We start from the raw sequence: 7,433 nt of genomic DNA, 5'->3' as shown, positions 1-7,433 counted from the left end.
ATGGTGGGCTGATTCTCTGGGTCCCAAGCAGTGTGCATTGTTAGCGGCAGCTGTGATAGGCTGGGTGGGATGCCCATAGGTGGTGTTTGCAGGTAGGTGACAGCTAAGGTGATAGCACCCAACCTCAGGTACCCAGGAGGAGTGCACAGGTGCCCAAAGTGGTGGATTGGGTTGAGAAATTCCCAGGCCCCGGGGCTGCATTCTCTGTCTCAGTAGGAGGGGTCAATGAAACTGTCTCTTCATCATTAAATGCTATACCAATTAGTCCCTTAATTTTCTTTTTGACTAAAGGACTAAAACATTTATTATAGTTTAGATCTACTGGTTGTTTTTTCACTCGCTGTATGTCTAAAATCCCTTTGGTTTTTTATTTGTTTGTTTGTTTGTTTCTGAGACAGAGTCTCACTCTATTGCCCAGGCTGGAGTGCAATGGTGTGATCTTGGCTCACTGCAACCTCTGCCTCCCGTGTTCAAGTGATTCTCCTTCCTCAGCCTCCTGAGTAGCTGGAATTACAGGTCCGTGCCACCATACCTAGCTAATTTTTGTATTTTTAGTAGAGACAAGGTTTCACCATGTTGGTTAGGCTGGTCTTGAACTCCTGAGTTCGTGATCTGCCCACCTCAGTCTCCCAAAGTGTTGGGATGACAGGCATGAGCCACCGCACCTGGCCTAAAATCCCTTTATTTTTTGATAGATATATTCAAGGTGTGTTAGCTTAATTTAATCATCACACATGGTATATATATATCAATACATCAAACAATATCTCACAAATGTATTATACTTTGTCAATTAAAATTATACATATATATTTGAAAAAGGTATTGTTTTCCGGGAATAGAATCTAGTTTCACAGCATTTTCCTTTTAGGACTCTAAAGATGTTGCTCATCTGTCTCCTTATTTGCATTGTTTCCAGTGAAATACCTGCTGTCATCTGTATTATTATTATTAGTTTTTTCACTTTCTGCTTTATCAATTTTCTCTTCTTCTGTGCTTTTCAATAAATACATGTTTGTTTGTTTTTTACCCAGAATTATAGAGTGAACTTGAGAAACAATCTATAGGGAGAGCTTTTTGACTATTGGTTGTAAATTTTTAGAAACAGTTGTTCACTTCTTGTTTTATTAGGTCACAGGCTAATTTCCTCAGAGTACTCTTATATTGAAGAATGTCATAATTGATTTTATTGGTCATCCCTAAAACCATAAAACCCTAAAAGCAAACCTAGGCAATACCATTCAGGCCATAGGCATGGGCAAGGACTTCATGACTAAAACACCAAAAGCAATGGCAACAAAAGCCAAAATAGACAAATTGGTTCTAATTAAACTAAAGAGCTTCTGCACAGCAAAAGAAACTACCATCAGAGTGAACAGGCAACCTACAGAATGGGAGAAAAATTTTACAATCTATTCATCTGACAAAGGACTAATATCCAGAATCTACAAAGAAACAAATTTACAAGAAAAAATCAAACAAAAAGTGGGCAAAGGATATGAACAGACACTTCTCAAAAGAAAACATTTATGTAGCCAACAGACACATGAAAAAATGCTCATCATCACTGGCCATCAGAGAAATGCAAATCAAAACCACAATGAGATACCATCTCACACCAGTTAGAATGGCGATCATTAAAAAGTCAGGAAACAACAGGTGCTGGAGAGGATGTGGAGAAATAGGAACACTTTTACACTGTTGGTAGGACTGTAAACTAGTTCAACCATTGTGGAAGACAGTGTGGCAATTCCTCAAGGATCTAGAACTAGAAATACCATTTGACACAGTGATCCCATTACTGGGTATATACCCAAAGGATTATAAATCATGCTGCTATAAAGACACATGCACATGTATGTTTATTGTGGCAGTATTCACAATAGCAACGACTTGGAAGCAACCCAAATGTCCTTTGTAGGGACATGGATGAAGCTGGAAACCATCATTCTGAGCAAACTATCGCAAGGACAGAAAACCAACCAGTGTATGTTCTCACTCATAGGTGGGAATTGAACAATGAGAACACTTGGACACAGGGTGGGGAACATCACACACCGGGGCCTGTTATGAGGTGGGGGCAGTGGGGAGGGATAGCATTAGGAGACATACCTAATGTAAATGACGAGTTAACAGGTGCAGCTAACCAACATGGCACATGTATACATGTGTAACAAACCTGCACATGTACCCTAGAACTTGAAGTGTAATAATGAAAAAAAATATTGGTCATCTTGACTAAAGCATGGTGCCTAGATAAGTGGTCATGCATTATTCTGGATGATTTGTAAGGATGTTTGTTGGATGAGATTAACATACAAATAGCTAGACTTTGAATAAAGTAGATTGATGTCTATCATGTGGGTGGGCTTCATTCAATTCATTGAAGGTGTAAATTAAGCAAAACACTGACCTTCCTCGAGGAAGATGGAACTCTGCAGCAGACAGCACTGGGATTTGAACTGCAGTATCAGTCAACTGACCCACAAACAGCTGGTTGGTTTGTGTCCAGCGTTTGCAAGATGAATGGACAACACCCTGTTTGGAAGTCCACCTGTTTGATCAAAGAAGGTAAAAACAGAAGAGCTCTTGTGGACTTAATTGCATAGTGTTTTCTTAGCAGTGGTGGAAGAATTGAACAATGATAAAGCTCCTATGTTTTAATTTTTACTGACTTACAGGGAGTGACTAATGGCCAGGCCGTATAATTAATCAGGAGAGCAATGGGAAAGTTACCTATGAAAAGAACGCCCATATGAGGCAAGTCCTGTGGAAATCACAATGGTAATTTGAGGGGTTGATTAATGTAAGATCTGTTGATTCCTGATATAGATTGGATGTTGTTCTTTTGCAGATCTCATGTTGAAATGTGATCCCCAGTATTATAGGTGGGGCTTGGAGGGAGGGAGGTGGTTGGATCACGAGGTCAGTTTCTCATGAATCATTTAGCACCGTCCCCTCAGTGCTGTTCAGTGCCTCTCAGAATAACTCCCTTCCAGGTTTGGAAGGTGATTGAAATCAACAAGAATTTGTCTCCAAGTGGTTGCCAGGTGCACCTGAAATTCCAGCTATGAGAGCAGCTGAGGCAGAACGATATCTTGAGTCCAGGAGTTAGATTTTACCCTGAGCAACATTTGAGGCCAGCCAGGGAAACATATCAAGACCACATCTCAAAAAAATCCACGTTGCTTGTGGTGATCACCTGAGTCCATGAAATAAGTAGACATTGGGGTCTTAGCAATGCAGAGATAGGTGGAATCAAGAAATATTCCTCTTGCATTCCACACATCACAGCACAAAATACACATAAGAAGGGCTTTCTTTAACAAAAAAAAAAGAGAGATAGCATATGGCTATGTGGCAGATTCTTTTATGGGAAGGCTTTGAAACTACATAGCTGGCAAGTTAGACTGATACCATTAGCCCCAGGAAGCAGCAAATGGGTCTTGGCAGGAATAGATCCTCACCCTGCAGAGAGCTTTGTTGAGCTGGTGGTAGGTGTGTTACCAAACTAAACTGGGGTCCACTCACCTGGGGCAGTAAAAGCAAACATCCACACTGAGATTGTAGTGGGAGAAAGGAGGGCATTTATGTGCAGGGCGCCGAACAAGGAGAATCGGGCAGCTCATGATTAAGTCCCAACATTTTTGATGGCTCACAAGCAAGGATTTTTAAAGGCAGGGGCAAATTTCGGGAAAGCAGAGTTACAGGCAACATCATAAATCAATGCATAGAAGTGATGCACTGCTTCAGCCTTAAAAGGTGGAAAATCCTGGTGAGGGAGCTTACAGGTCTTAGGTAGATTTAAAGATTCTCTGATCTGTGATAGATAAGGAAGCAAAGCTTCCTTACACTGCTTCCTTACACAGCTTGGGGGAGTAGAGAGGAATGTTCAGGCCAGGCCTGTGGCCTTGACTCTCTCCAGTCTCCTCAGGAAGAAATTTAGAACAAAGAACGGCGGTCAGAGTTCAGTCCTCAGTTTCCCCTTTATAAGGTCTCCCTGTCAGTGTATCCATTAGGTGAGATTCCATGTTTCTGAAAAACAACTCAGGGACATATGTTAAGATGTTATTTTCAGTTTCTGTTGAGAATCAAACATCTTGTGACCTAACTTCCTTGGCTATTGTTTTAAGCTATCATTACCTTCTTGTTTATAATGTCACTCACTTCCTTTTTAGGGCTGGCTAGGTGCCTGGAGTTTCTCTTGAAGGAACTGAAGGTTTTTCTTTATTTCCAGGTTGGGAGGCCCTGGCAGGCTTCTAAGAGAGGTTCCTCCTCTATCTCAGATGCAAATGCTCGGAGTGCTACAAAGAACTTGAATGGGAGGTACTGCAACCATGTGGACCACTGAGTCACATTTCTTTACACCGGAAAATGCACCTGCTCAAAATATCCAACAATGGTCAGAGAGACATCCTCCTCAAAGGAAGAGTTCCACAGAGAATTAAAATAGCCAATTGAAACATTGGGTGTGTAAAGCAAGAGTGGGGAAACAAGCACGAAGGGTGGGCTTATACACCTTCATGAGTGTGCTCACACTTGACATGAGAGTATCCTCTCTTTTCCTGGTGGATCAGGGGAAGGTGCGGGTGTGATCTACACATATTCCTTCCCATGGTGGGAGGACACTGGAATAATGACTGTAATTCACCTCAACTTGCTTTTCACATCCCTGATGCAGTGGTCCCAGGACTAGAGATGCAAATAGAGTCCAGAAACAGGAATTATTCCTAAGCAAGAAACTGTAAATATATTTTATGTCCTTTATGTAATAATTCCTAAGGGCCTGGAGAAGTAGGTTGTGCCTTCACTGCATCTGGCAAAGTTGGGGCTAACACTCAATGCAGCTGTATTGCCTGGGGTCAGATAGTCACCCAGTTCTCTACCTGCATAACCCTCCCCTCTATGAACTGGAACGGATGACAGGAGACACTTGCTGGAGCAATATTGGTCCCTGCAGTCCAAGCCAGCACAGCAGCAGAACCTAGTGTTCCTTCCAAAATTATAAATGTTTAGTATAAACGAAGAGAAGGAGAAATAGTAGCTGAGGGTAAATGAATGAATAAATGGGTTATGTAATGAGGAAAATTCAATGTTACATGAACTACTCGAAAGAGGTATAAGCAAGAGATAGTATTGTCTCTTAGCTCATTTTCACCAGATGCCTGAAAGGGTGCAGCCGTATGTTGCTGAGACTGTTCCTATTTTTGGACTGCACTGGGATAATTGTTAATGACCAAAGAGGATTCTGGTAATGTGCCAGGATCTTTTCACTGTTATGATTCTTCTGGTGTAGGAGATCTGTGATTGGCCAGGCACAGTGGCTCACGCTTGTAATTCCATCAGTTTGGGAAGCAATGGTAGGAACATCATTTAAGGTCAGGATTTCAGACCAGCCTCTGCAAAATAGTGAGACCCATTCCTATAAAACATTTAAAAATTAGTTGGGCATGGTGGTGTGCATCTGTAATGCTATCTACTCAGGAGGCCAAGGCAGAAGGATCACTTGAGTCCAGGAATTCGAGGTTACAGTGAGCTGTGATTGTGCCTCTGCATTCTACCCTGGGCAGCAGAGCAAGAGATTGTCTCTAAAATAAAATAATAAATATTATAAAAAGAGATAATGTGGTGAAAACCAGGGTGTGATCTGTGTTCCAATAAAAATATTTGTTCTTTGTCCCTGTTTCCTGACAACCAGGTTCGAAAACATTTGCAATCTCCTAAGTGATAAACATGACTTCAGTAGGGCAATGAGTTGACTATGGGGTGAGGGGCTCCTAGATAGCTTCAGCATGGGGGCTGGTTGCCAGAAACACGAAGCTGTGATTGGAGGATTAGAACTTTTAGCCCCATCCCTAAAGTGTAGAAAGGAAAGAGGGGCTCGAGGTTGAGTTCAGTCACACAATGGCTGGTGATTTAATTAATCTTGCCTATACAATGAAATTTACATAGAAACCTCTAGAGATTGGGTTTCGGAGAGCTTCCCAATTGGTGAGCACATCCCTCTGTCCATGTGCTGGGAGGGTGGTGAACTCCATCTCCATGGGGACAGAGGCTCCTGTGCTCAGATCCCTTCCAGACCTCACCCTGTGCACCTCTTCATCTGGCTGCCCATTTGTATCCTTTATAAGTGCTATGGTTTGAATGTTTCCCCAAAAAAGCATGTGTTGGATATTTCATCCCAAATGCAACATTTTTAAGAAATGGGACCTTTGAGAGGTGATTGGACCATCAGAGCTCTGCCTTCATTAATGGATTAAGGCTCATCATAAAAGGACCTGAGGCTGTCACTTTGACCTCCTTTTCCCCCCACCTCTCACCCTCTCTTGTCCTTTTGTTTTCTACCAGATACAGTCCCTTGATCTGGGAATTCCCATCCTCCACACCATGAATGAAACAAATTTCTGTTTGTTATAAGTTATCCAGTCTCGGGTGTTCTGCTATAGTGGCATAATTTAAACCAGGGGTCCCTAATCCCCGGGCTGCGGACTGGTACAAGTTTCTGGCCTGATAGGAACCAGACCGCACAGCAGGAGGTGATCAGTGGGCGAGAGAGCATGAGCATGACCACCAGAGTTCCGCCCCCTGTCAGATCAGTGGCCGAATTAGATTCTCATAGAAGCACAAACTCTATTGTGAGCTCTGCATGCGAGAGATCTAGGTTGCATGCTCCTTATGAAACACTAATGCCTGGTCATCTGAGGTGCAACAGTTTCATCCAAAACCATTTCCCTCTGCCTTCCACCACCTCCACTGGTCCATGGAAGAACTGTCTTCCGTGAAACTGGTCCCGGGTGCCAAAAAAGTGGGGATTTAAGCTACAACAATAAAAGAAACTGCAATACTGAGTGTGAATGGAAAATAAAATTTCAGGACTCCAAATTCACTATACCAAAGGGAAAAGTTAAGTTTGGAGACTGAGTGATGGAAAAATTGCCTTTCTTTTGATCCTAAACAAATAACTGCAAAGATAGAAGACCCCAGATCTCCCCAGGTGGCCTCCCTCACAAACTGCTCACAAAACAATTCCTCGAGGGCCCCAACATGTGTACTCTAAAACAGAGTTTCATTGCCTTCCTCCCGACAATGTAAATTAACAGCTTATCTTCACAGGCACAAGACAAAGACAAAGACATCATCCCTTCATCCTGCCCCCATCCCCGTGACTTTTCTACCCAAAGTGTACTTTATCTTATGTAAAATGCAGATGTCCTGAGCATGAGATGAATGCATAGTTGACTGTTTTTTTTCCTCTCCTGGCTGCTCTTTCCCCTATAAATATTGAAGTCCTCAAAACCCTGTTAGGAAAAAGCATGGGCCACAGACGCTACAATGATTTGTGTCTTTGTTTCCAAGGTGTGTCTTCAGCTCGGCAAAATAAACCTCTAAACTGACTGAGACCTGTCTCAGACACTTTTTGGCTTTTTTTTTTT

The sequence above is a fragment of the Mandrillus leucophaeus genome, unplaced genomic scaffold (genome assembly GCF_000951045.1).
Source record: "Mandrillus leucophaeus isolate KB7577 unplaced genomic scaffold, Mleu.le_1.0 Scaffold1467, whole genome shotgun sequence".
NCBI classification, from domain to species: domain Eukaryota; kingdom Metazoa; phylum Chordata; class Mammalia; order Primates; family Cercopithecidae; genus Mandrillus; species Mandrillus leucophaeus.
Note: the sequence above shows the minus strand (reverse complement) of the source record.